The sequence below is a fragment of the Saccopteryx leptura genome, chromosome 1 (assembly GCF_036850995.1).
Source record: "Saccopteryx leptura isolate mSacLep1 chromosome 1, mSacLep1_pri_phased_curated, whole genome shotgun sequence".
Taxonomy (NCBI): Eukaryota; Metazoa; Chordata; class Mammalia; order Chiroptera; family Emballonuridae; genus Saccopteryx; species Saccopteryx leptura.
The window spans coordinates 253649239-253668656 of record NC_089503.1 but is presented as its reverse complement, the minus strand read 5'-3'; the positions used below and the strand labels follow the sequence as shown (position 1 = coordinate 253668656).

At 42.0% G+C, this 19418-nt stretch overlaps 1 protein-coding gene across 1 annotated transcript in view; it reads right to left on the bottom strand.

Annotated features, from left to right (window-relative positions):
* Positions 1-19418, bottom strand: part of LOC136379614 (zinc finger protein 699-like) — a 142259-nt gene that overhangs the window by 13177 nt on the left and 109664 nt on the right. The gene's annotated exons all lie outside the window — the stretch shown is intronic.

Here is a 19418-nt window from a genome sequence, read left to right as displayed (position 1 = left end):
TTCATTGCTTTATTGATAACTGGTCATGTAGAGCAAGGGTTGGGAACCTATGCCTCATGAGCCAAATGTGGCTCTTTTGATGGCTGCAGACAAATCTTTAAAAAATATAATAATGTTAAAAATATAAAACATTCTCATGTATTACAATCTATTCATTTCCTACCACTCACGTTCATGGTTGCAGGTGGCTGGAGCCAATCACAGCTGTCCTCTGGGACAACACCAAATTTTTATTGGATAATGCATAAGGTACATGGGTCATTGTGAGGTAAAGGAATGACTTTTCTCCTTTTAATCAAGTAGTCAGCTAGCTAATTGCAGAAACCCTTTTGATGAACAAGATGGCTAAAGAAAAAAGAATGAGGAGTATTGTACTTTTCAGCAGAAATGGACAGAGGAATTTGCCTTTGTGGAGAGAGCAGGTTCTGCAGTGTGTCTAATATGCAATGATAAAATTGCACCGATGAAATGGTCAACTATAAAGTGGCACTTCACACACGCCATAGTACATTTGCATCGAAATATCCAGCAGGGGTCAGCAGGAAGAAAGCATGTCAAGAGCTACTGTGCAGAGTGCAAGCTAGTCAGCAGCAACTCCGTGTTTTGACCCAACAAGGTGACTGGAATTCAGCTAGCTTTACTGTTGCTTTAGCAATTGTGAGAAATGGAAAGCCATTCACATATGGTGAGTATGCCAAAACATTCGTGTTTGATGTTGCCAATGAACTTTTTGACTACTTTTTGGATAAAGACGAGATAACCAAATGAATAAAAGACATGCCTCTGTTGGCAAGAATTGTTCCTGATCATACCATCATGATGGCAAATCAAATTGAGGCAACACAAGTGAAGGACATAAATGCAGCATCATTCTTTTCTTTCGCTTTGGATGAGTCAACAGATGTAAACCATTTATCCTAGTTCAGCGTGATTGCAAGATATGCTGTTGGTGACACACTACGTGAGGAAAATCTTGCTGTTTTGTCTATGAAGGAGACAACAAAAGGGGAATATTTATTCAAGTCTTTCACTGCTTTCACTGAATTTGCTAAAGAAAAAATCTACCGATGGATAAACTTACTTCGGTGTGTACTGATGGTGCTCTGTGAATGGTGGGGAAAAACAGAAGATTTGTAGCGCTTCTTTGTGAACATGAAAAGAGACCCATCCTAAGTTTTCACTGCATCCTACATCAGGGGGCGCTTTGTGCTCAGATGTGCGGTGAGGAGTTTGGTGAGGTGATGTCACTGGTCATTCAGGTGGTCAACTTTATTGTTGCCTGAGCTTTAAATGATTGCCAGTTTAAAACACTGCTGATGAAGTTGGGAATAATTATCCTGGTCTGCTTCTGCACAGCAATGTGTGTTGGTTGTCAAGAGGGAAGGTGCTCAGTCATTTCGTGGCTTGTCTGAGCGAAATACGAACTTTTCTTAAAATGAAAAACGTCGAGCATACTGAGTTAGCTAACACTGAGTGGCTCCTAAAGTTCTACTATCTCGTGGACATGACTGAACATCTGAACCAGCTCAATGTGAGAATACAAGGCATTGGAAATACAGTCTTATCTCTTCAACAAGCAGTGTTTGCATTTGAAAACAAGCTGGAAATCTTCATTACAGACATTAAAACAGGTCATTTATTACACTTTGAAAAACTGGGAGAGTTTAAAGATGCATGCACAGCAGATGACCCTGCTCAACATCTTGATCTCCAGCAGCTAGTGGGCTTCACATCTAATCTGAAGTTATTCAAAGTGCACTTTGGAGAATTTCGTGATTGCACTCATCTTTTTAAGTTCATCACCCATCCACATGAGTGTGCAGTGGACAGCATTGACCTGAGTTACATCCCCAGTGTCTCCATCAGAGATTTTGAGCTACAAGCTGCTGACCTGAAGGCCTCAGACATGTGGGTGAATAAGTTCAAGTCACTAAATGAAGATTTGGAAAGACTTGCATGACAGCAAGCAGAGTTGGTGAGAAAACATAAGTGGGGAGAAATGAAAAAACGTCAACCTGCAAACCAGCTGATTGTCAAAACTTGGAACACGCTTCCCATCACATACCACACACTGCAGCATGTGAGTATTGCTGTACTTACAATATTTGGCTCTACATATGCATGTGAGCAGTCTTTCTCACATCTAAAGAATGTTAAGACCAACCTTGATCACATTTAATGGATGAAAGTCTCAACGCCTGCATGAAGCTTAACCTCACCACGTATCAACCACACTACAAAGCCATCAGCAAAACCATGCAGCACCAGAAGTCACATTAATGGTAATAAGTACTTTATTCATCATTGGTGAGCAACAGCATAACAATGTTATTAAAAAGAATTTACAGACTTATTATACTACAAAAGTGTTGGTTTTACATAAAATGCACACATTTACTTGTATTTTTTTTTTTGTATTTTTCTGAAGTTGGAAACAGGGAGGCAGTTAGACAGACTCCCATATGCACCCATCCAGGATCCACCTGGCATGCCCACTGGGGGGCAATGTTCTGCCCATCTGGGGCGTTGCTCTGTTGCAACCAGAGCTATTCTAGCACCTGAGGCAGAGGCCATAGAGCCATCCTCAGTGCCCGGGCCAACTTTGCTCCAATGGAGCCTTGGCTGCGGGAGGGGAAGAGAGAGACAGAGAGGAAGGAGAGGGGGAGGGGTGGAGAAGCAGATGGGTGCTTCTCCTATGTGCCCTGGCTGGGAATCAAACCCAGGACTCCAGCATGCCAGGCCAACACTCTACCACTGAGCCAACCAGCCAGGGCCATTTACTTGTATTTAATGTTAAACATATTATATGGCTCTCATGAAATTACATTTTAAAATATGTGGCGTTCATGGCTCTCTCAGCCAAAAATGTTCCTGACCCCTAATGTAGAGAAAGGCTACTGCAATTATTTATGTAGTTTACTTTAACTGGAAACCTTGCTGACCTCTAATGTCCATTCCTAAACTTGGACTTAAAGTACAAATAAAATGTTCTGTACATATTTTTTTGTTCTAATATTTGTTAGATTGAAACGAGGGCGGCCACTTCACTGGGGAAGGGGAAAGCCTCCTTTTAGCTTCTCTTGGAAACTGCCGGGTCGGTATAAAACTGTAAGAATGAGATGGCACTCGAACATCAGATCTGCAGGCTTTATTAGATGAGAAAGACCTGCCAGGGCACTCCTCTGGGAAGAAGGGCCTCAAAAACAGACTGAGGCAAAGTTTTATACTTTGGGAATAGCCTCGAGCAAGGGTGTGCTGGTATGTTTGGCTTTCTGGAATACTCCTCTTTGGGGTGACTGACCAGCTTTCTGGAATTCCTTTGTCCCAGGGGCGATTGTCCGGTAATTAAGAGTGGGGTCAGGTAGCCAAGTGGAACAGGAAAAGGGCAGTTGTAATTCAGTATCTATCATTTCTCAACTCTGTGGTATGATAAAAAAGGAAAAGAGGTGTGGGAAGGAGGGGGTATGGAGTCCAGGAAGGAGGTTTGTCTTGGACCAGCCATCTTCTGGAGCTACTTCCTGATGTTATCCCTATAGGGGGCTCCTTCATGAACCCCCCCAATGGGGAAGTTGGAGTAGGGGTTGTAAAAGCATTTGATTGTAGGTAATCTTGGAGATTTCTCTCATTCGAGCCTGTAGGAACTTGATAAAGAAAGAGGCAAGCATTAAAATTACGTACAGATTAGGATTGGTCCTATAATTGGTGCTAGCATGGAGAACAAGGGGTTCTTACACCATTGTTCAGAGTAGAGGTGTATTTATAGAGTTCCAGATTTTTCTGTTTTGCAAGGGCAGGTTTCAAGGTTGGTTTATATGGTTAGGTAGATTTTTCCAATTTTTTGATTGGCGAAGGTCTGCATGTAGTTCTGTAAGAAACTAGTGAATAAACATAAGAGGCAGGGTCCAAAAGTTAGAAAAATAAATAGGAGAGTGAGTGGACTAATGAAAGGCAATAGTCAAGACACCCAGTTTGTGTGAAACCACCGATTCCATGACTTGGTTTGTTTTTTATGAATTTGCTGGGCTTTAGAGAGAGAGAGAGAGAGAGAGAGAGAGAGAGAATAAGACAGGGCAGCGGCCAGTCCCCCTGCCCCTAGACCTATTTTTATAGAGATTTTTAAAGCAACAAGAAGAGGGATTACCTGTATAGCTTGTTTGGTCGTTAGATTGACAGGAAGTGTACTAGGAATTGAAAGAGAATCATAAGGTGGGATTAGGTTGATATTTGGGGTGAGAAAGTTTAGGGTACAGGTTTATTTCCAATTAGTAGGGAGACATATATAGGTGTTGGTCCCACACGAGTAGAAAGCCCCCGATTGGTTGATACAGGATGAGAGGTGGATAGAGAATAGAAGAACAAGAGGTTGGTTTTGTTTCTCTGATTCTGATCTCCAGATGGTCAGGGTAGAGGAAATAGTTGCACTTAGCAGCAGTGGGAGTTGTCAGGATCATGGTGTGTGGGCCTGTCCATGTGAAAGTCAGTCCTTGGGTAATGTAATGCTGGAAGTGCCTCTTGGACAGTGTTTGAACAGTTTTCTGAGTAACCTGTAAATCCTGCAAGTACATAGGGAAAAGGTGGTTACATTTCTACACTTTGTAGCTAGAGTTTAAGTCCTAATGATCACTTCTTCTAGCTGGAATTAGCAGCAGGTCCCAGCTTGCAGTAGACATGGGGCATTGAGACAAGAGGAATAAAGGAGATGTTATACATTAAATAAAGTAACAAAATCAGACTGTCAATACCCAGAGTAGAGATCTTCAAGGGATAAATAAAACTCAAATATTCAGGAAAGGCACAGTAGATGGCCCTTGTGTTTCCAAGAAATGAGATCAGCTTATCTGCTACTTGGAAAAAATACCTTAGGCTCGTGAACAATGTCCTTGGGCCTTCAGTGGCAATTCCTAGCATGCTAGGCTAGCAAGGTCAGGTCACAGGTTGCTGGAGCAGGGCTAGAAGAGACTGAACACTCTCCCTCCATGGAGCAAGGGGCAGCTTACCTTCTCATGTTTCTCTTTTCACAGCAGAGGTGTGTCCCTTGATGGGGCCGGGAAGCCTGGAAGACTTCAGTTCCATGGCCTTTCTTTCTACTCTGGAGCAGGGCCCTGATGGAATCCTATGAAGCCCTTTAGGGTGCTGGAGCCCTTAAGAGTGTATGCCAAAAGCTGGTATTTCCTGACTTCTTTTGGGCATTACTTGCCTTTCCTGTTACTTCCTTGGCCATTATAGATCTTAAAAGCCATGCTCAGAAGATCTCACTGAGGGTCTTGAGTAAGAGAGCAAAATTGGAAATCCAGTGTTTAAAGAAGCTTATTAGATTAAGGAAAAAAAGGATTTAAATTGTGGTGTTAGGTGGTTGGAGACTGCGGAGGGTCTGAGTTTGATTTAGAGTGAGAATTCAGGTGGTGGGGGTTAAGGCGATGCCTAGATAGACTACAAACTGAGAATGAAGTTGAGCTTTAGCAGAGAAGACATGTTATCCCTTTACAGCGAGGAAGTTAAGAAGGGTGGTGGTGTGTCTCCTTGAGGCAGGCAGGGAGGGGCTGCAGAGGAGTAGGTCATTTACATATAGTAAGAGAGTACTAGTTTTGAGATTGCATGCTGCTAAATCCTAAGCTAGTGCTTGCCCAAACAGGTGTGGGCTGTTTCTGAACCCCTGTGGTAAGACAGTTCTTATAAGTTGCTGGGCTGCATTAGTGTCCTGGTCAGTTTAAATAAAGGTAAATAGAAAGCAAGAGTCAGGGTGTAGAGGAATGGTAAAGAAGGCATTCTTAAGGTCTAGGACTGTGTAGCAAGTGGTGTTTGAGGGAATGTGTGACAGTAACTTGTAGAGATTATGGACTACTGAATGGAGGGGAATTACTGCCTCATTGATTAGGTGTAAGGCTTGTATGAGGCAATAAGCTCCTGAAGGTTTTCAAAAGGAAGGATGGGGGTATTGCAGGGAGATTTTGTGGGGATGAGTAAGCCTGGTGTAAGAGGTGGGTAATTATTGGTTTAAGGCCTTAGAAACAGATACAGTTACACATTAAACAAAGAGTTTATATATAAATTATGAATTAAGGAATTTAAATGAGTGTGCTTTACTTGTTTTAATTAAAATTATACTAGAGGTGTTTTCTGAAAAACAAAGAGACAAAACAAGTTATTTACTCATATAGCTCAATAGACAACTCTGCTTTTTTAAGCTTTTCAAGATGGCAGGGAGTTGTCAGCATAGAGGGGAGGAAGAGAGAAAGCAGACGGTTGGACAGTGTGAACAGCTGAATGGAAAGAAGGAGAGTAACAATCTGTAGAAGGAAGAGGAGGTTGAGGTGCTAGTGGTGGTGCCACGTGGTTAGAGAAGTCAAAAAGATTTTGAGCTCTGAAGAGAGGGGAGAGGACGAGGGGGAGAAGGGCATAGCTGTCTCTTTTTCCAGCAGGGGAGGAAAAAGAGAGAATGGTATTTGCAGGTGAATTAAGAAGGGGATTCAGCGAAGAGAGGGGAGGGGGCCATATGGAGGGAAGAGACTCAAGTGGAAGAGATTTGCAGAGGGACCAGAGAGGGGTCTCAAGAGAGGGGTGCCCCCGGGGGTCAGGCAGGAGGGGAAGAGAGTTGGGAGTCCGCAGAGGAGAGATTGGAAGCAGACGTTTTAGGTGAGGTTTCTTGGGCCAAAAAATGGCCTACGTGTAGAACAAGTGGTACAGAAATTAAGGACAGGAATGAAGATAGAAGGAACCTTGCACGTAAGGAATTTCTGAGACCTTCCCAGTTCAGTGGTAAAAATTATCTAGGTTTCTCAGAATATAGTAATCAAATGTTGCTGGGTTCCAGCCCCGGGGGGAACCCAGGGGTCCCACAGGAAGAGACAGCGTTGGCGTGAATCAAGTGAGAGAGCTGAATTCTTTTTTTTCTCTTTAGCATTTACTGACAGGCATCTCTGCCAAATGCTGGTCTAGCTTTATTTTTATACACACACACTAATTTACAATCACATGGTATTCAGAATACATTGATAAATCATTATTTTTGTTTCACTATGGTTACATATTTCTAGATAACAGTTAATTTATTTCTATAAGCTACAAATCAGGTGGTAAGTCATTCAAAGTACAGTTATACAATAACTTGAACAGCAATAACAATATTGGTACAAACTTCTAAAAGGTCAGTACTGATTAATAACTCTACCTTACCTAAGGTCCTATTGTCTAGTCAAATTTTATTTATCTACTATATTTATACACTAGTTAAGTTCTAACTTTATTTTTCTCAGAGTGTTGCACCACCTGTAGGTCAGGTATGAAAGAAGAAAGGAAAGTTTTTTTACTCTACCACATGAAAAGGCTAAGGAGGTAAAGTAATGAATTAAGTGAAGGCTGAAAGGTGCTTCTGTGTATAGTTACTGTTTCCTACCTATTCATAAGTCACAATCTATTTTTTCTAACATGATTAATAAGAAGAAATTCTCCTACAAACTTAACCCTTTTTGAGGGATGTCATAGCCAGCCTCTTATGTCTATGAACCCAGGCAAAGGGGTTTACAGGCTTTTCTGTGGAACTCACACCCTCTGTCTCATTTCCAAAGAAATTACTATGAATCTACAGGGAAAGCACGGTGCTATTATTCCTGTGCCATAAATGATAGCACACACACCCAGAAAAGGGGGGATATAAGGTCAAATTAATTCAAAAGGTCAAAGGGGGAAGTATTGTTGTGCCTTTTCTCTGCTGTGACTTTGTCAACCAGCAGCTGTTGATCTTCTCTGCTGTGACTTTGTCAACCAGCAGCAGTTGATCGGCTTCCGACAGAATGTTCTGTTTTCAGGCCAATGGGAGTCATTGTCTAATTTGTATTGGGGCCACACCATGTTACAGAAGAAAATGGGGTTTTTGGCTTAAGGTCAGAGAGGCCCAATTTAGTGAAGTTTTTTTTTTTAATATTTTATTTATTGATTTTTTTAGAGAGAGGGGAGAGAGAGAGAGAGAGAGAGAGAAGGGGGAGGAGCAGGAAGCATCAACTCCCATATGTGCCTTGACCAGGCAAGCCCAGGGTTTCGAACCGGCAACCTCAGTGTCCCAGGTTGACGCTTTATCCCACTGCGCCACCACAGGTCAGGCCTAGTGAAGTTTTTTATGAGACATCCTAGAGGGGTCTGGTAGGAAGGCTTAGACTCTGAAGAGCCGTGGAGACAGGTGAGCAAGAGGGGGTGTCACCACCTTTTGTCACTGTCCCAAGAGGAGAAAATCTCCATGTGTCATCCCTGATAGAAGTCGTCACCACCTGTCAGGGAGTTCCAAGAGAGAGAGTGGAGAGGTTTTGTGCAGTCCACTGAGACTGAAAGTCAAACCCCTCAAAATGTGAGGTGTGTCAGAGAAACCCGTCTGACCAGAGAAAGTTGTGGAAAAGAGAAGCCGACCAAGGAAGGGAAGGCAGAAACTTTTTACCTTTCTCTGGTCTGGCAGGGGTGCAAGACAGGGTTAGACTGCCAGCCAATTAACCTACAATTGCTTGTCCAGGCTTCATCTGGACAGCAAAGAGGGGCCATCCAGGCAGTTAGTCCCCTGTCCCAGGTTTCAGCACCAGATGTAAGAATGAGACCGCTCTTGAACATCAGATGTGCAGGCTTTATTAGACGAGAAAGACCTGCTGGGGCACTTCTCTGGGAAGAAGGGCCACTAAAACAGACTGAGGCAAAATTTTATAGTGTTGGGAATAGCCTCAAGCAAGGGTGTGCTGGTATGTTCAGCTTTCTGGAAACTCCTCTTTGGGCTGATTGACCAGATTCCTGGAATTCCTTTGTCCCAGGGGTGATTGTCTGGTAATTAAGGGTGGGGTCAGGCAGCCAGGTGGAACAGCAAAAAGGCAGTTGTAATTCAGGTATCTATCAAAAACCCGACTGGGTCAGAGCTCTGAACTGCTTTATTCAGTATGATGTACTGACAGGCTAAACCCCTTCCCGGTTCTGTGGGTTGGCACTGTTGCAGGAAGGCAACCCAATGGAGGATAGAATCTAAGATAACTTTATTAGAGGAAAAGAAAATTTATTAAAAAGCCAATGGAGAATGCAGGACTAGTGACTCCAAAGACACGTGCTCCCCAAAGTTGATTTTCTTACAAGTTATATACCTTTTACAGAATACAGGTTTTCATGCAAGGGGCTTGTGATCCCTTTGTCTTGAGGTTTACATTAGTCTCATGACTCCAGGAGGGAAGGGTGAGTTTAGGTGAGGTCAGAGAATAAGCAGTGACTCCAGGATAGAAGGGTGAGTGTAGGTGAGGTGAGAGAATAACAGTTGGAAATTGCAAATTAGGGTCTTAAAAACTTTTTTTAATTTATTCATTTTAGAGAGGAGGGGGAGAGATAGAGAGATAGAGAGAGAGAGAGGAGGGGGAGGAGCAGGAAGTATCAACTCCCATATGTGCCTTGACCAGGCAAGCCAGGGTTTTGAACCGGCAACCTCAGTGTTTCCAGGTTGACGCTTTATCCACTGCGCCACCACAGGTCAGGCATTAAAAACTTTATAAAAAGGGAAAGAGGAAGGGGTTTTTAGATTAATTCTAACTTCCTTTCTCTATGTAGCAAGTTGTCCCATGCACCATTTCAGAGAACTACAGGAAGCAGTTAATCTCATGCAGGCTCCCTTCCCCCTGCATTCTTCCTTGCTTCTTCTCCTTCCTTCTCTCTTCAAAACTTTCTGGCTCAAAAACCTCTCCTCCAGCAAACATTAGCAAAATAATGGCTCTTCCCAAGCAGGAAGGTAATTTGCAATTTCTCTGACTACATTTACCTTGAGCTGCTGTTGTAAGGTACAGAAAAGCTGAAAATTGATATTGATATTCTGTTAGGAAAGGTCAGGCTTTCCATTCAGGCTTTCCTGTCCTGTCTCTCCTTTAGGGAGGGGAAGGAGAAGAATGTAGAAGTTTCTGGGCCCTGGCCGGTTGTCTCAGCGGTGGAGCGTTGGCCTGGCGTGCGGGGGACCCGAGTTGGATTCCCGGCCGGGGCACATAGGAGAGGCACCCATTTGCTTCTCCACCCCTCCTCCTTCCTCTCTGTCTCTCTCTTCCCCTCCTGCAGCCAGGGCTCCATTGGAGCGAAGATGGCCCGGGCGCTGGAGATGGCTCCTTGGCCTCTGCCCCAGGCGCTGGAGTGGCTCTGGTCGTGGCAGAGCGACGCCCCGGAGGGGCAGAGCATTGCCCCCTGTTGGGCAGAGCATCGCCCCTGGTGGGCGTGCTGGGTGGATCCCGGTGGGGCGCATGCGGGAGTCTGTCTGGCTGTCTCTCCCCGTTTCCGGCTTCAGAAATAAAAAAAAAGGAAAAAAAAAGAATGTAGAAGTTTCTGGCTTGCAAAAACAATGGGTCATTCAGTTTCAAATCTAAAATAAAGGTTAACCTAGAAACTTCTTCTCTTTCAATAGGAGGCAGCATTTACATACCACCTTGCATTGATTGTAGTTTCTCCCCCTTCCTGGAATCTTGAGAGTAAAATACCTCTAGGCTAGTGAGGGAAGAGGAACCCTGAAAGATTTGTAAACATCTTTGATTGTGTTACCTTAAAAGTTTTAATGTTTCTGTGTATCCCCTAAATGAATGTTGCCAGCCTATGTCATGATGTCATGCTCTCCCCCACCCATGTGTGAGCAAGGGTATATAAACAGCCCCTGAACTATTTTTGGGACTGCACGATTTGGGCTTACAGATGCCCCGTGTCAGCCATATGTGGCTAGCATATTTAATAAATCTCCTCCTCTAATAAAACTCTTGAGGAGCCACTGAGCCATTTTACCTGCAGATGTTGTAAAGTACCAAAAGGCTACAGAATTAATATTAATATTTTAGGAGACTTGGAGAACATTTTATTAATTTGGGTTAAGGTGTGCAGAGAAATTGTGAGAATAGTCTCTGTACTGTGTGATTGGCATAACCAGGGTGGCTCTTGCCATTGTATTGTAAATGAAAAGGGAAGGAAAGCATAGATTCCCTGATTCCACCACACCTGTGGGGAAAGGAGTGAATGGCTAGTTAGGTGCAGGAAGAGAAAAGCCAAAATAAACCTTTTCTTATAACAATGAGCCATTTGCGGGCATTTGTCCCCACGGAAACTACCTCTCTTATGTAAATGCATGTGGTTAATACGTCCTACTCTGGACAGAGAGATGGTGGATGAACACTAGAAAATATAGGAAGGCCTTTTAATATGTAAAGAGATATCTTTCTACCATTGTGTTGACTTGTAAATTTTGTTTTCTCCAAAATGATGTATGGTTTGCAAATTGAACATGGTCCTATCATGTTAAAGGACATATGACTATAACCAATAGCGGTAAGGGGCTCCTAATTGCAATTTTTGCTTCTGTACTTCCCACTTACAAAACTATAAAAACTAAGTAGAACAAAGGGCCAGTGTGCTCTCCGTCAGATTTCTGTCGAAGTTCCCGCCGCTTGGCCAAGCTAGACAATAAAGCTTTATTGTGTAAACGACGGACCTTGCTCCTGTCTTCCATATTTCGGGTCCCTCCGAATTTGGATTAACACTCTTTAAAATTTATCTGGACTGGGTGTCTCTATGTGAATTTGATGAAATGAGGTACAATGCCTTTCAGAATCTGGGGTGTGGTACTTTATAACATATGGGGCTCATCCAGGATCTGATGTTGTGTCACTGGATAGAGACACCTTGAATCAGCTGGTCTCTCCAGGGAGTTGCCCAACCCCACTTGAATCTCAAGGAGATGCACACCACCTGGGACTTTCCAGGGCTCCCAGTCTTCTTGTGGGGTCCAGACAGTTCTCTGCTAGATGCCTTCTGGTTCCCAAGATTGACAATTTGGATAATTTGGCAGAAAAAATTGAGGAGGTAGATAGAGCAACTCTTTTTGCTCTACTGAACTTTCTGGCTTTCCTTTGAACTCTTGCTTTCACTTTTCTGTTTTGGACAAGAATGTAGGTAGAGTGGATTTGGGGTCTTTGCTTATTTGGGACTCCAGGGATGTGGAACTCCAGTGAGTAGGTAGCGCTTTCAAGACTACTTTGCTGTTTGTTACTAGTCTATAGTATTGCTTTCATTTTCCTGTTTAGGACTGGTACTGGTCTGGGACTAGTTGTAAGTAAGGTAAATTTGTGATTTACTAATCTGTAACCCTGTGGGTAGATAAAACAGATCTCTTATTTTGCTGATCTGGAACACTGGTAGTCTGTAGGTAAGGTCAATCTAGATGTATGGCCAATCTAGATCTGTGGTCTTTACTAATCCATAATTCTGGTCTGTAGGTAAAGTAAACCTTTTGTTTTGCTAATCTGAAACTCTGGCAGCCTGTAGGTAAAGCAGACTGTTGCTTTGCTAATCTGAAGCTCCAGGTGTGTAAGTGAAACAGAATTTTGGCTTTGCTGATTTGAAACTCTGGCGTAAGTAGAACCAGCTGCTTTGCTGATTTGAAACTAGTCTCCACATTCAGCGGTGTTCTCAGAAAGAAACCTGAGTAGGGACTGAGTTGATACTGAGCTGATCAGGCCCATCTTGGAACTTTCAGGGACACCTCTGTGTTTGTCAAGATCTCAGTCTTTGTTTTAAAGTTTCTATCTAAAACCCCTGGTTAAGAAATCTCTGGTATTGCAACCTGCATGTACCTGAGAGGCCAGAGGGGGGTCCTTCCCTCATCTATGAGGCTTTGTCTTTGTTTATCAAATTATCCCTTATTATTTCATTGAAATAGGCATGCATTGTTTGTGTATAAATCCTTTGTTCAATGTCTAAATATGTCTGTTTGAGTCTTTTGTGTCAGGATTGGAAGCTTCTGACTAAAAGCTATGGTAAGTGACTTTCTTTGTTCTCAAAATCTGCCTTCAGGGCACTCTGACTTCTTCCCTGAAGGAAAAATCATTCTCTTCAGTTGGCTTCTTCCCCTTGTCTTGTGTAATAATTAATATCTCAATAGTCAAACACTCTCATTCTGGGTACTAGTTAATTATCTGTCTTATCTTTCTTGGTAATGCACTAATTCTTAGATTCTCCTGAAACAAGTTTCAGTTTTGTAATAGGTAATAACAACCAGACTTCTAATCCTTGGATAATAAGGAAGTCTGGAATATAGTAATTGGGAACCCAGGTTGTCCCAATCAGTTTCCATACATTGATCAGTGGCTAAATTTAATAGTGAATCCATCACAGTGACTTAAAAGCTTGCTCAATACAGAAGGGCTGGCAAGCAAGCAATTTAAATGAAAGAAAATCAAAGCCCACAAATTGAAAGAGTTTCTTCAAACTCTGAAGCAAAAGGACTAGCAACACGAGGTGTGGGGAGTGAGGGGTGGGTTGAGTACGCATGGTCCCTCCCCTCTCTATTGTTCCTTGGTCTCAGCCAGTGCTGCACCCAAGGGGCAGGCAAACAATAAACAGCCTGCGGCCTTCAGGTGCACTGTTAGGTTAGGATTCAGCTTGTTGTGTGTGGCGCAGAGGAGAAAGAGCAATAAAATAAAGGTAAGGTGACTAAAGTGTAGAATAGAAATTAGTTTCAAATATCCACCAGCAGACCAAAGGAGGTTTTGCCCATTTGGAAATTACAGGGTAGGAATAGTATTAAAAATTGGGACTTTACTTTAAAAAAATCTTAAAGAAGAGAAAAAAGAATTTAGAAATTAACAAACCATAGGTGTGGACCTTGCTAGTTAATTGGCAGTTTCTTAAATTAAATTGCAACTCCAGAAGGAGTAATAGAATCATAAGTAATAGGATTGTAGGGAATAAAATTAAAAATAAGCTCTCCGTGGGTTAGGGATGATGGCTTGTTGCCATCCACAGGTGTAAAAATTAGAGAGAAATTTTAGCACTGCAGGTGGAGAGGGTGTTGGATTCTCCTCCAAGTCTTTCAGTTATGTAAAAGATATAGGGTTCATAAGGAAGACCCACAGCATTAACCATAATGGTAAAAACTGTGAAAAGGAAATTTTAAGGGAGTTGCAGGAAAAATTGGAAACCTCATATAGGCTAAAGCAACTCACTATTGGGACAGTAGTTTTGTACAAATTGTATTTAGCTGCTCAAAGCAAGGCAGTTAGTTTGCAGGTGGCAAATTGATTCGAGTCCTGCTTAGGAAAAGCCCCATTGTCTTGCTGAGAGGCTTGAATACAGGACAACTACAGAAAAAAAGGGTAAAAGTAGCAATGTGGTGTAAATTACTGTAAGTCAAAAGAAAATTAATATCTCTTTGCCAGGTAGGTAGTTTATACCAAGAATCCCTTATTGTATAAAAGTATTTTCCATGTTAAAATGTATATATTGTGTCAAAGGCCTTTTGTTAATTCTTTTATTTGCTGTTTTATAGCCCTGTAATATTGGAATCTTACTTTAAATATTAGGAGTTGTTAATAATGTCTTTTTATGTAATGTTTAGTTTGTTATCATTATGAAACAGTATTGTTAAAATTTCTTTTGAATGTAATGTACAGAATCATTTATCAGTGAAGAGACTCTGGAACTCTAAAGGAGACATCCAAACCTATTTTTCTTGAATTGATCCAGCTAATAATGTTGTTTTTGTCTTTTTTTCCAAAAGTTTATGCATTATAAATAGAAAAGGGCTCTCAAGCCCCTCAGTGAGATCTTCTGAGCATGGCTTTTAAGGTCTATAATGACCAAGGTGGTAATAGAAAAGGCAAATAAGGTTTAAAAGAAGTCAGGAAATACCAGCTTTTAGCATATGCTCTAAAGGCTCCAGCGCCCAGAAAGGACTTCACAGGATTCCATCAGGGCCCTGCTTTAAGAGTGGAAAGAAAGTTCATTGAACTGAAGCCTGCCAGGCTTCTTGGCCCCACTGGGGGACACATCTTTGCTGTGGAAAGAGGGACTCGAGAAGGTAAGCTGCTCCCTTGCTTAAGGGAGGTAGGGTTAAGTCTCTTCTAGCCCTGCTCCAGCTACCTGTGACCTGACCTTGTCCAGCAGTATGTTAGGATTTGCCACTGAAGGCTAAAAGGTGCACAAAGCTGGCCATTGGCCCCATCTCATGACATTGTTCATGAGCCTAAGGTATTTCTTCCAAGTAGCAGATAAACTGATCTTATTTCTTGTGAACACAAGAGCCATTTATTATGCCTTGCCTGAATATTTGAGTTTTATTTATTCCTCAAAGATCTCTACTGTGGGTATTGATAGTCTAATTTTATTGCTTTATTTAATGTATAGTATCTCCTTTATTCCTCTTGTCTCAATGCCCCATGCCTATTGTAGGCTGGGACCTGCTCCTAATTCCAGCTAGAAGCAGTGGTCACTAGGACTTAAACTCTAGCTGCAAAGTGTAGAATGTGACCACAACTCCAATGCCTTGTGGACTTTTTCTGAATATGTGTAACTCCTGTTCTTTAGGACATTTCTCAGACTTAGTGAAATTATGTTAACATGTTAAGAACATTAGTGACTGTAAAAATTTTATTTTGAATCCTGTTATATTAGTTAGAATTTTATTTTTGTTTAATAATCTGGTAGGCTTTAGTCATTTTATTGTATTAAGATGCTTGTTATAGTATTTGTTAACATTAGCTACTTGAATTTTATTTTTAATTGTATATTTTTCCAGTCTGCCTCAAAATCAGAACATAGTAATTCAAATGCATAGATGCCACCCAGAACCAATGGGGTCATGGAACCCTTATTGCCAAAGGTTTATTCAAAACCAATTAGAAAAAAGAATTTAGCCAGTAAAAAAGAAACTGAATAATAATTAGAAACTAATTTGAAGTTGCATTGTGCCCACAGGTACCAAAAGGTCTAGGCAAGTAAAATGCATGAATCAAATAGTAAAAGAAATGTAACCACTCTTTCCCTAAGTAATCACAGGATTTACAGGTTACTCAGCAAACTGTTCAAAGACTGTACAAGAGGTGCTTCCAGCAGTATATCACCAAGGACTGACTTTCACATGAACAGGTCCACACACCATGATCCTGACAACTCTCACTGCTGCTAAGGTAGAAAAATGGCGTGCCTTACTACAATCAGAAACCGGAAGCTGGCTGGTCTACATATGGCAAATGTATGAAAAACTCACTAAGGACTTCTTTTTATCAGACTTTGGAAAAAGGGAAACTAGGGTAAAACAAAAGCCAACTTAATTGTCACTAAAGGTTAAGATTTTTAAAATCAAGAGTTCTGACTAGAAAGGAATTGTATGGTTTTGATAATAGAAGGTATAAGGTATGGAAATACTTTTTTAAAAAAGGAAAAAGCAGGTTGTTGTGAAGGCCAGTTATTTCTGGATAAGAAAGTTCATGAAAGTTGAAGGTTTATGTAAGTTACAGAAGGTTTGTGCAGGTTGTAGGAGGTTTGTACAGACAAAAAAAGAATTTGAACAGTCAGAAAACTGGTTTTCGAAAAATGTTTAATTAGTTACCGTAGCTAACAATCCTATTGTCTGTGGTGATTAGTCCTCTTACTTTAATATTGTCTTGTACTATGTTTAATCAATTTTATAGCAAGGTTTGTTCCTGTCTGTTAAATATCTGTTACATGTTATAAGTTAATATCCCTAGACAGCAGCCTCATACTTTTCAGTAAATTAGGTCAAGGATTTGACTTAAGAAATAGAACCATTGGGGATGTTGTAAGGTACCAAAACGCTGAAAATTGATATTGATATTCTGGGAGGAAAGGTCAGGCTTTTCTTACAGGCTTTCCTGTTCCATCCCTCCTTTAGGGAGGGGAAGGAGAAGAACATAGAACAGGGGTCCCCAAACTTTTTACACAGGGGGCCAGTTCACTGTCCATCAGACCGTTGGAGGGCTGGACTATAAAAAAAACTATGAACAAATCCCTATGCACACTGCACATATCTTATTTTAAAGTAAAAAAACAAAACGGGAACAAGTACAGTATTTAAAATAAAGAACTAGTGGCCCTGGCCGGTTGGCTCAGCGGTAGAGCGTCGGCCTAGCGTGCGGAGGACCCGGGTTCGATTCCCGGCCAGGGCACATAGGAGAAGCGCCCATTTGCTTCTCCACCCCTCCGCCGCGCTTTCCTCTCTGCCTCTCTCTTCCCCTCCCGCAGCCAAGGCTCCATTGGAGCAAAGATGGCCCGGGCGCTGGGCATGGCTCTGTGGCCTCTGCCTCAGGCGCTAGAGTGGCTCTGGTCGCAATATGGCGACGCCCAGGATGGGCAGAGCATCGCCCCCTGGGGGGCAGAGCGTCGCCCCTGGTGGGCGTGCCGGGTGGATCCCGGTCGGGTGCATGCGGGAGTCTGTCTGACTGTCTATCCCCGTTTCCAGCTTCAGAAAAATAAAATAAAGAACTAGTAAATTTAAATCAACAAACTGACCAGTATTTCAATGGGAACTATGCTCCTTTCACTGACCACCAATGAAAGAGGTGCCCCTTCCAGAAGTGCGGTGGGGGCCGGATAAATGGCCTCAGGGGGCCGCATGCGGCCCATGGGCCGTAGTTTGGGGACCCCTGACATAGAAGTTTCTGACTTGCAAGAACAATGGGTCATTCAGTTTCAAATCTAAAATAAAGGTTAACCTAAAAACTTCTCTTTCAACAGGATACAGGATTTACATACCACCTTGCATTGGTTGTGGTTCCTCCCCTTCCTGGAATCTTGAGAGTAAAATAGTTCTAGACTAGTTAGGGAAGATGAACCCTGAAAGATTTGTAAACATCTTTGATTGTGTTACCTTAAAAGTCTTAATGTTTCTGTGTATCCCCTAAACAAATGTTGCCAGCTTATGCCATGATGTCATGCTCTCCCCCGCCCGTGTGTGAGCAAGGGTATATAAACAGCCCCTGAACTATTTTTGGGACTACACGGTTTGGGTTTTCAGATGCCCCATGTCAGCCATATACAGCTGGCATATTTAAAAAACTCCTCTTCTAATAAAACTCTTCAAAATTTATCTGGACTGGGTGTCTATACAGGAACTTGATGAAATGAGGCACAGTGCCTTTCAGAATCTGGGGTGCGGTACTTTATAACACTGCCTAGCCCTTATTCCAAAGTATAAAAGCGAGCAAACATAAAAATCACATTTTACAAACTTATTTGGCCAATATTTCACTCCTTTTGCTCGCTTTTTAGTCCACACCACAGGCATTTCTGTGCAGGGAATGAGGTAGTCCAATGCTTCATTCACTGCACCACTGCCTGATCAAATGAGTCTATACTATTAAAAGAGTGGTTTCTGACTTCTGGTCAAGATGGCAGCATAGGTAAACACAGTACTAGCATCCTGCCACAACCATATCAAAATTACAACTAAATTACAGAACAACCATCATTTGGAACTGCTGGATATTTAGCTGAATAGAAATCCTAAAAGTGGGGATTTAATGAAGAAGGCTCATCAAGACTAGTAGGAAGGGCAGAGATGTCAAACGGGCTGGTTCCACACCCAAGTGTAGCAGATAAACATAGGGAGAGCTATGTCTGCTGCAAAGGCCCCCGCTGGGAAGCTAGTAGTCCAAGCTTCACAGCAGGCTCCCCAACCCAAGGAACCTTGGTGCCTTTGAATTGCTATTTCAACGACAGAGCTCAGAAAGAGTGAGGCAGACAGATTAAGTCTGCGTGCTGGCCCTTCAGGAGAAACTGCCTGGGACTCCAGCAGCCCTCCATCACACTCAGCCATTATCCCTGGGGGTTTTTACTGCCAAAAGCTATAGGAACTTCTCTTCCTGTTACTGGAATCCTGGGCTGGGGAGCCTGGCATGGAGATGGGACTACTTGCTCCTCAGCAGGAACCTCTGCAGCAGATATATGTCATCCCATTTTAATCTGCCACGGTTGGGTGTCGAACCAGTCCATTTCACATCTCTGCCCCTTCTACCAATCTTGATGAGCGTTCTTCTTTAAATCTCTGCTTGTAGGATTTCTATTCAGTTACATATCCGGCAGCTCTGCATGATGGTTGTTCCGTAGTTTAGTTGTAATTTTGATATGGTTGTGAGAAGATGCAAGTACTGTGTTTACCTATGCTACCATCTTGACGGGAGATCAGAAACCATTCTTTTAAAAGTATAGACTCAGGCTATATAAAATTAAAGATTTATACAGATATCATAAAGTAAGTTAAAGGAGCAAAGTTATCAATTCAATAGATACAAAAACATTTGATAGCATTAATCAACAATTGATAATGTACACATAAACCAGATTTAAAAGGGACTTTATTAACTTAATAAAGGCCACAACCTAAAGCAAATAAATTGATAATTATTACTAAGAAAAGAATCTTTTATTTCTTTCTTACTTTAAGAGACACTACACAAACAAGAAAAAAAAAACAATATTAGAAAAAAAAAATCTGTACAGAACATTTTATTTATTTATTAAGTCCAAATTTAGGAAGGGACAACATAAGCGGTCAGCAATGTTTCCAGGTGAATAAACCTACAGGAGGCCCTAAACCTAACCCCGCCTGTAGCACCAATTTTCCTGAGTTCCACCCCTCCACCTAGCCT